We start from the raw sequence: 11066 nt of genomic DNA, 5'->3' as shown, positions 1-11066 counted from the left end.
TCCACCTTACTAAACATGATATCCTTCTCAGTGACTGGTCCCTCCTGACAATATGTCCAAAGTATGAGAGACGAAGGTTGGCCATCCTGGCTTCCAAGGAGCACTGTGGCTGCACTTCTTCCAACACAGATCTGTTTGTTCTTTTGGCAGCCATGGTACTTTCAATATTCTCCTCCAACACAATAACTCAAAAGCATCAATTCTTCTACGGTCTTCCTTATTCACTTACAAAACAAAAAGTATATATTCATTCAAATGTCCAAAGGGCACATTCTTCCAGCTAGCCTCCTGCCCACAGGCACACAACCTTTCTCAGTCTGTGGGCATATAGCCCACAACTGTTCTGTCTGTCCATGCTACTGCCACCATCTCTGCTATCGCTGCGTTTCTAGGTAAGGATCTCACACTTTACTCGTGTTCTTCCTTCTTGATGGTCCTGGGATTGTCTGTTCCTGAAATGAAAGATTAACTACTCCCCACTTTTAGTTACACACCTTCTACAATTACAGTTGTGACAATCGCAATTAAACCTGCTAGCAATTGTTTACAATTGAGTCATAAAATCCTATCAGCATCATCCCCTATCCTCTTTCACCAGATCCATCAGGGAAAGAGGGAAACTATTCAGTGGGGATTCTACCTTATACGCCTCGTACTGAAACTAAGCACACTCATGAACATTTGTAAGCTAGCCACTTCATGCCTTTATAGCTTCCCTCTACCCCACTTTTGATACCTACTGTCTAAATTTCTCATTCTTATCAACCCAGTACACTGAGGAAATAAGTTTGTTCCTTGATATGAAGAATCCTTCCATTCTGGTTGGAATTGTGAGTCACTGCATTCAACTAGGCAAAAGTTTAGTTCTTCAAGTTGTAGCAATTTGCACTTGCTCACATATTAAACAACTTTATCTTCTTCAGTTCAAGTACTGGTCAACTAGCCATTCTACTTAGGTCAAATGGGTACTAGCTGCAAGTTTGGGAGTTCACACACAACTCCCTGCACTTCAGACCAGTTGACTGCTGCACTCTAAGCTTTAGCTCCCAGTGGCTAGATCAGTGCCCATGGGCTCAGGAGTTCACACATCTTCCTAAACTTCAGACCAGATAGCCTGTCTTCTTCTCTCTCTCACCTCAAGGTCAACAGGTGCCAATGGAACATGAACAAACTCAGCCATGTCTTCATTGCTGCATTTCCCCCACTTCCACTCACAAGTAGACCGGGTGGACACCAGTGAGCATACTAGGCTGTGCCTGGGTTCCCTTTGAGTTTCCTTCCTAGAAAGGGGTTTTTCCTAATGGGCTAACTTTTCTTAGAGTCTTTTTAAACCAAGCAATATTTTACCTTAACTAGTAAAGAATATCTGTCTGCCTTGAGCATTATGTCCTTTTAAAGAACTACCTATATGGGGTACCATTCATCTGTCATCTGTCATACTGTGGTGGTTTGCATGTTGCTGTGATGCTTGAAGCTCAGCTGAAACTTGTCATCATGGATGCCATGAAGGGGCGTTCGTGATAGACAGGTTTCAGCTGAGCTTCCAGACTAAAACAGACTAGGAAAAAGGAGAGGCAGACAATTTCTGAATCTTTAGCTACTGAAAACCTTAAGAATAGCAGTGAAACACTGTCAGCTCCAGAATTTTGAATATCGAAACATTCTGAATAGCACCAAAATATTTTCAGACATAGTGCCAGAAGATTAGGTCCTCAGGTTGGAAAGCACTCAGCATACTTATGGGAAAGAGCCTCCTCTGAAAAGTAGAGCTCGTGATGACTTGAATGGAGTAAATTTCTCGGGATCTTTATTTGCTGATGAGGCACAACTCAAAATCAGAACATGGAATGTGTGAAGTATGAATCTAGGAAAATTGGGGGTTGTCAAAATGACACGGAACACGTACAACTGAGATCTTAGACATTGTGAACTGAAATGAACTGGTAGTAGCCATTTTCAATCTGATAATATATGGTTTACTATGCCAGTAATGACGAATTGAAGAGAAATGGTATTGTATTTATCATCTAAAAGAACATTTCAAAGTATGTCTTGAAGCTTAATGCTGTTGGTGATAGGATAATATCCATACACCTACAAGAAAGACCATTGAATATCATTATTATTCAAATGTACACACCAACCACTAATGATGGTGATGCTAAACTGAAGAATTCTGCCAACTTCTTCAGAGTGAAATTGATCAAATGTGCAATCAAGATGTAGTGATAATTGCTGGTGATTGGAATACAAAGGTTGGAAACATAGAGGAAGGATCAATAGTTGGAAAGTATGGCCTTGTTGATAGAAATGATGCAGGATATGGCATGATAGAATTCTGTAAGACCGATGACTTATTCATTGCAAATACCTTTTGAAAAAAACATAAAAAACAACCATACACGTGGACCTCACCAGATGGAATACACAGAAATCAAATTGACTACATTTGTGAGAAAAGACCATGGAAAAGCTCCATATTACCTGCCAAAACATAGTCAGGGCAGACTGTGGAACAGACCATCAATTGCTCATATGCAAGTTCAGGCTGAAGCCAAAGAAAATTAAAGCAAGTTCATGAGAACCAAAATATGGCCTTGAACAAACCCCACATGAATTTAGAAACCATAACAAGAACAGATTTGGTGCATTAGACACAAAGCGAATTTGTGGAATGACATTAATAACAGCATACAGGAAGAAATAAAAAGGTCATTAAGAGGACAAAAAAGAAGGAAAAGACCAGAACAGAAAATATCAAAGGGCAGCTTGAAAAGACAACGTCAAATATTATATGATACGTGCAAAAACCTGGAGTTAGAAAACCAAAAGGGGAGACCATGTTTAGCATTTCTCAAGCTGAAAGACCTGGAGAAGAACTTCAATGCTCAGGTTACAATATTGAAGGATTCTATGTCCTGGTGTGGTGTTGTGGGTTAATGCAATGGACTGCAAAGTCAGTTGAACCAGAAGGTTGTCAGTTCAAGCTCACCAGCCACTCCTAGGAAACCCTATGCAGGGTTGCTATGGTTCGGAACCAACTTGATGGCACTTAACAAAAACAACAATGGGCAAAATGGAGTCCTGATGTGGTGTTGCAGGATAATGCGCTGGACCACAAGGTCAGTTTGAGCTGCAAGGTCTGTGGTTCAACCCCACCAGCCTCTCCTAGGAAACCCTATACAGGGTCGGTATGAGTTGGAACCAACTTCACAGCACATAACAACAACAACATGGGCAAAATATTGAATGATGCAGAACACATCAAGGAAGATGGAAGGAATACTGTATCAAAAACAAAATGGTCGATGCTCAAACATTTCAAGAGATAACAAATGATCAAGAGTGAAAGGTACTAAAGGAAGAAGTCCAAGGTGCACTAAAGGCATTGGATAAGAAGAAAGCTCCAGAAATTGATGGGATACAAACTGAAATCTTTCAGCAAGCTGATGCAGTAATGGAGGTACTCACTCATCTATGCCAAGAAATTTGGAAGATAACTACCTGGCCAGCTGATCGGAAGAGAACCATATTTGTGCCCATTCCAAAGAGAAGTGACCCAACTGAATGTGGAACCAGTGGTCAACATAATTAATATCACAGGATATTACTAAACTTTTAGTAAATTTTTGCTAAAGATAAGTAATTGGCAGGGAACTGCCAAAGGTTCAAGCCAGATTCAGATAAGGACCTGGAATGAGGGATATCATGACTACTGTCAGATAGATCTTGGCTGAAAGCAGAGAATACCAGAAAGATGTTGATTTGTGCTTTATTGACTATGCTTTCCACTGTGTGGATCATGACAAGCTATAGGTAACATTGCAGAGAATGGGCATTCCAGAACACTAATTGTGTTCTTTAGAAGCCTGTATGTAGACAAGAAGCAGTTGTTCTAACAGAACAAGGGAGCACTTGAATGGTTTAAAATCAGAAAAGATGTGCACTAGGGTTGTATTCTTTCATCATACTTATTCAGTTTGTAAAATGAGCAAATAATCTGAGAAACTGGATTATATGAAGAATATGGCACCAGGATTGGAAGACTCATTAACAACCTGTGATATGCAGAAGATATAACTTTGCTTGCTGAAAGAGAAGAGGACTTAAAATACTTACTGATGAAGATCAAAGACCACAAACATTAGGATGGGCTGCACCTCAATGTCAAGAAAACAAAAATCCTTACCACTGGACCAATAAATAGCATGATAAATGGAGAAAAGATTAAAGTTATCAAAGACTTCATTTTGCTCGGATCCACTATCAACATTCATGGAAACAGCAGTCAAGAACTCAAACAACATATTGCATTAGGCAAATCTGCAATTTGCCTAATGCAATTGCAGATTTAGTGTTCAAGAGCAAAGATATCAGTTTGAGGACTGATCCAAGCCATGGTATTTTCAATAACCTCATATGCATGTGAAAATTGGACAATGAATAAGGAAGACTGTAGAAGAATTGATGCATTTGAATTGTGGTGTTGGAGAAGAATATTAAAAGTACCATGGACTGTCTGAAGAGCAAAAAATTCTGTGTTGGAAGAAGTATAGCCAGAATGGTCCTTAGAAACCAAGATGGTGACACTTCATCTCTCATACTTTGGACATCATGCTTAGAAAACTAGAGAGTCCATGAAAAAGAGGAAGACTCCCAATGAGATGGACTGGCACAGTGGCAGCAGCAATGGGCTTAAGCATATCGACAATTGTGATGATGATGCAAAATCAGGCAATGTTTCGTTCTTTTATGCCTAGGGTCACTATGAGTTGGTACTGACTCAAGGGCACCTAACAACAACAACCTATATATGGGATCAAATTAACAATGGGAAAGATTGATATGAAGCTTTATTATCTAAGGAAGGCAGTAAGTTTATATTAATGGTGGAGGAATCATTCAGAAAAGGACGGTGAGAAGGGTAGCATAACATCAAGGTGTAATCAATGGCACTGAACTTTATATGTAGAAATGGGTTGAATGAGCAGATATTTTGCTTTGTGTATTTATAATAATAATTAAAAAAAGAATGATAAAGAAACAAACAGAAAACCCTATAGAGTACACGTCTGCTGTGACACACATGGGCTCACCACGAGTAGGAGGGCAACTGTGCTAATGTGGCTTATAATGTGGCCTCTAAAGTTCCTTTTGAAGTCCTGGGGTGATGCTGTGGGCTAATGTGTCAGACTGCAAAACTGTTTGAACTGCAAGGTTGGCAGTTTAAGCTCACCAGCTGCTCCTTGGAAACCCTATACAGGGTCGCTATGGGTCAGAACCGACTCGACAACACTTCACAGCAACAACAACAACAACAAAGGTCCTTTTGGAGTCCTGGTGTGGCGCTGTGGGCTAATGGGTCAGATTACAAAGTCGATTGAATTGCCAGGTCGGTGGTTTAATTAAGCTCACCAGCTGCTCCTTGTGGTCATTATGGGTGGGAGTTGACTCCACTACACTTAACAACAAAGTTCCTTTTGCAGCTTTAGCTTCACCACTTGATCCTAACTGCAAATCAGAAACTAGGTTGTTTAAGCCCACCTGCTGCTCAATGGGAGAAAGATGAGGCTTTCTACTTCCACAAAGGTTCTGTGTCCTGGTGTAGCATTGTAGGACAAGCATTGGATAGCTAACCATAAGGCTGGTAGTTCAAACCCATCATCAGCTACTCCTAGGAAATCCTACACAGGGTCACTGTGAGTCAGAACTACTTTATGTTTGTCTTCTGATACACCAAATTACTTTTTTAAAAAAAATCTCAATCCCATTGCGACTTTTTTCTCTCCTCCTGGATTTTACAAAAGCTGTTCCTTTTTGCTGAGTGGCGCTGTGGGTTTATGCGCTGGACTGAAAGGTAGGTTTGAACCGCTAGGATCGGCGGTTCAAACTCACCAGCTGCTCCTCAGAAACAATACAAAGTCCTTTTGAGTCGGAATCCACACGAAGGCACGTAACAACCACCACTTGACTACACCCTCCTCTTCCAGGTGTAGGATGAAACACTGCTCCCTCTGGGAAACCTTTGCCAACAAATAAAACTGGTAACTAAAACTTGCTATGGGCCAGCACTGTTTTAAGCTCTTGCATATGCATTGTTGTTGTAAAGTGCCTTTGAGTCTGTTTCCACCCACAGCGACCCTGTACAGGCTTTCCAAGGAGAGACTGGTGGGCTTGAACCCCACTGACCTTGTGGTTCAAACCAACTTTGCAGTTCAGCGCATTTACCCACAGTGTCACACCAGGACTGCCTTTTCAAATCTCAGGAAAAGTTCGGGAGGCAGGTATTATCATTTCTAATTTCATAGATGAGAAAACTAGGCACAGAGAATTTCTAAGATACTGTTATGAGGGGCAGTATCTGTCAAATATATGGCTCTGTGTGGTACCATGAAGTACTTTTAGGTAAGCTTCAAGTGAATCTCATATTTTTAGCTTTCAGTTCCCTGTCACCAATCAGAGGAATATTCCCCTTGATCGACCATAGGATCAGGAATATTCTCTGCCTGCATGCCTAAGTGACAGCTGGAGCACTAGCCGCCTTTTTTCACTTTGAGGTTCATCCATATCTGATGTCTGAACAGCATTCGCCCTAGAAATAGCTCAAGCAAGAAGCTGCGGATAGGCCCATGCGTTAGAGGACAGATGCCAGCATAAGAAGTGGGGGAGGCTGGTGACAGCACTAAGTCGTTCTCTAAGGCCGTTCGTCCTCAGGCCCAGATCCCAGGGTCTTAGCGAGAAACACACCACTAAAGTCGCCGGCATCCAGACCTGAATGATAAGGGCGCCACAGTTTAGGCGATCCCGGCGCTTGTGCGCGCCAGGGGTTGAGGCGCCAAAGACCGCGGGAAACTGAGCTTCCACGGCACCAGAGGCAAGGGCGTGAGAGGGGCGTGGCCTGTAACCACGCCTACAACGCGCCCGCTGCCTCTCGGCAACCGGCACAACACGACAAAATGGCTGCCGCGCCGTGGAGTGCCTAAAGGGAAGGGCGAAGTCGTCTCCTGCCCTGCCTCGATTGGCTTTGTCGTTCGGCCCGGTTCCGAGGCGGTGAGTGCCGGGGCCAGTTAGAGGTGTTCCTTGGCACCCGGGAGAAGAGGTCGGGGCCAGAAGCTAAGACGGGAGGGCCTGGACCAAGCGTGGGGTGGGCTGTGCCGGGATTCGGGGCGGGGGCGTGTGCCTGGGAATTGGGATTGGATGGGAAGGATGGGAGGGCCCGGAACAGGCATCCCGGGGAGGGAGGTTAGGAAGAGGTGGGCGGGAGTCAGGGGTGAGGATGCTGGAGGCTTCTGGAGATGGAGGGTCAGTAGTGGGGAAGTGCAGCGCTAAAACGAGTGGGATTCGGCCCCGAAGGAAAGGGGTGAAGTACCCCAGGTACCTGTGAGGAATGGCAGGGATAAAGGATGGCTTGGGTATCCTGGCGCGTCTCTTGGAGAAAGAGGATATTGGAACCGAAAGTTAAAAGGAGGGGAAGAGCGAAGACTAAGTTGTGTAATGGTTAAGAGACTGGTAGGTTTTTAAGTTAAACAAATTTGGATGAAAGTCTTGATTCTTTTACCTTGTTCATGTTATCTTATGACTTTATGACTTTGGCCTGTTCTTTTCTGAGCCCCATTTACAAAAATGATTGCTATTCACTTTTGAGTGCTTACTTTGTGTGTCAGATACAGTTGTAAGTACTTTATATGTATTAATCCTTTACAATAAACAATAACCTGTATGAGGTTATCGTCTGTTTTAAAGCGAGGACACCTGGGCCCAGAGTAGTTAAGTAATTTACCTAACATCATACAGTAAGTAGAAAACCTTGCTGCTAGTTGTAGATTCCAAACAGTTAATTTTCATGATATAATGCCATTAAGTCTGATTTTATTCGGCATCTGTAAGGATTTAAATTTGGTAACATCTTTAGAATTCATTCATCCAACAAATATTTATTGTACACTGAATAAGGCAGATATAGTTATTGCTGTCTTGTACTTTATAATCTAGAAGGGGACACAGGCACGAAACAAGTAGTTTCACAATCCTTTAATTACAATTGCTATAAATATTAGGAGACTATTTAGTGCTTGCACCATATATAAAGGATATAATCTTATTGTTCATCTTGAGTATAGGGACCCTGCCTTTCGGCTTTGCACTGTAGAGCCTAGCACAATTCTTGACACATAAAAGTTGCTCATTAAAATGTAATGACTGTAAAAAAAAAAAAAAAAAGCTGTAAATAAAATTGACTAAATCTGAAAAAAAAAAATGTAATGACTAAGTTATGGAAAGGGATGGGAATCTTGGGTTTCACGGTATCGGAGAAGAGTTGGTTGATTATCGTATCTTTACATATATAATGTACTGTGCGTGTGCAAACTGCAGTTATGTGTGTGCTTTGTTTATGTGGGTGCGTTATATGTAGTACAACACAGTAAAGAGCCCACCAAAAGACACCTTGGAAGAAAGCACTCACTTCTAAGAAATCAGCCTTTGAAAAGCCTATGGAGCACATCTACTCTGATACATGTGGGGGTCACCATGACTCACAATATACTCAATGGGAACTGAAGAGATGGATATGGATCCAACACCATTGTTTAATATGTAAATATCTAGCTTTCCTAGCACCATTTGTTGAGAAGACTCTAATTTCTCCATTGAAGGATGTTGACATCCTTGTTGGAAATGAATCAACCATGTTGTTGTTATTGTTATGTGCTGTCGAGTCGGTTCCGACCCATAGCGACCCTGTACAGGGTTTCCGAGGCTGTAAATCTTTACGGGAGCAGAAAGCTGCCTCTTTCTCCCCCAGAGCAGCTGGTAGTTTTGAACTGCTGACCTTAAGGTTCACAGCCCGATTCATAACCACTACGCTACCAGAGCTCCTTGAATCAACCATAGATGTAAGAATTTTTTTCTGGGCTCTCTATTCTAGTCCATTGAAGATGAGGGTGTTGCCATAAAGATTTCTAGTCTCAGAAACCCGATACAGACAGGGTCACTATGAGATGGAAACGTCTCAGTAGCAGTGGATTTGGGTTTTGCTATATATATATATATATATATATATATATATATATATATATATATACACACACACACACACACACACACACACACATACACACTAATGCCACTGCCATATATATATATTTAATGTTTTCATGTGAATTATGTGATAGTTTACATGGCAGAATATTATGTGATAGTTTACTTGGCAGAAGATGTATATCATTTCATTGCCATGGTTACAATCCCCTCCATGCATCATCAACCAACCAAAGGGCATGCTCCATCTCTGGCATTACTGCTTCTCTGGGTAGGGTCCCGCTCTCTGCTTTTCTCCCTTGATGGTCCCAGGGACCTCCACTGCAAAGTCAATCACTCCCCTCCTTTTGCTACAAAATGTCTACCTTTACATTTCCAACCCTCAAAATCAGTCCTGATGTGCCATACTGTTTTGATTACTGTGTGTGTAGTAAATTTTGAGATTGGAAAGCGCCAGTCCTTCAACTTTGTTCTTTTTTTCTTTTAAGATTGCTTTGACTATTTTTGTCCTTTGACATTCCATAGAATTTTAGGAAGAGTTTTTCCATTTTGGAAAAAAATGTGTTGGGATTTTGGTAGTTAGGGATTGCATTAAATCTGGATATTGCTCTGTGTAGTATTGCCATCTTAACTATTAAGTCTTCTAATCTGTGAACATGGATTAATTTTTCATTTATTTAGGTCTTCTTTTACTTCCAACGATGTTTTGTAGTTTTCAGCGTACCAGTCTTGTGCCTTCTTGGTTAAATATATTTCATAAGGATTTTATTCTTTTTGATGTTATTGTAAATAAAATTGTTTTCTTAATTTCTTATTCAGATTGGTCGTTGCTAGAGTATAGAAATATAGCATATTTGTGTGTTGATTTTGTATCCTGCAGTTTTGCTGAATTCATGTATTAGCTCTTAACAGTTTTTATTGTGCATTCTTTAGATTTTCTACATGTGTGTTCATGCTTTCTGCAAATAGTTTTACTTCTGCCTTTACAATCTGGATGTCTTATTTCTTTTTCTTGCTTAATTTTCTTGGTTAGAACTTACAATGCAGTGTTGAGTAAAAGTGGTGCAATCACACGTTCTGGTCTTGTGATGTTCACCATTGAGTGTGATGTTAGCTGTTTTTTTTTTTTTTTCATCTGCAGCCCTTAGTATGTTGAGGAAGTCCTAGTTTAGTGAGTGTCTTTATCATGAAAAAGTGTTGGATTTTTGTCAAATGTTTTTTCTGCATCAGTTGAGATGATCATGTGATTTTTTAACCCCTCCTTTATTCATAGATGCAGAGATTTACATTCTAAATAGATAACTCTGACTTTCTTGCTGCATACAGTATAGTGATGGAAAGGAGGGAAGCAAAAGAGCTTGTTGGTAGATCAGTTACAAACTGTTAAAGTAATTTAATGAGGGCTTAGATTGAAGAGTGAAGATAGTAGATTTGAGAGATTTTGAGGAAATGGGATTGATTGGATTTGGTGATTGGGTGACAGATGTCAAGAATGACCTTCAGGTTTCCCATTTATTCCTGTGAGTGCTGTTCACCGGGTAAGGAACATTGCTGGAGGAACAGGATAGGAGAAGACTGAAGAAATTATGTGAGAAACTGAAGAATTTAAATTGGGGCATCTTGAGTTTAGGATGCTGATGAGATATCAGGTAGGCAGGTGTTTGGATCGCAGAGAAAGGTGGGATTGAAGATATAAATATCAATTTACAGGTGATATTGGAAGCACATGGGTATGTATTACTTTGTCTAAGGTGAGATTCCACTACTCATGTGTCTGTTTGTCATACTGTGGTGGCTTGTGTGTTGCAGTGACACTAGAAGTTAGGCCACCGGTACTTTAAATACCATCAGGGTCAACAGGTTTCAGTGGAGCTTCCAGACTAAAGCAGACTAGGAAGGAGAAGCAGGTCACTTCTGAATGGTTAACCACTGAAAACCTTATATATAGTAGCTTAACGTTAACTGACACAGATGAGCCTTTCAGGTCAGAAGGCACTCAAAATATGACTGAGGAAGAGCTGCCTCCT

This window comes from Chrysochloris asiatica, unplaced genomic scaffold, assembly GCF_000296735.1.
Source record: "Chrysochloris asiatica unplaced genomic scaffold, ChrAsi1.0 scaffold00081, whole genome shotgun sequence".
In the NCBI taxonomy this organism is placed as follows: domain Eukaryota; kingdom Metazoa; phylum Chordata; class Mammalia; order Afrosoricida; family Chrysochloridae; genus Chrysochloris; species Chrysochloris asiatica.
Note: the sequence above shows the minus strand (reverse complement) of the source record.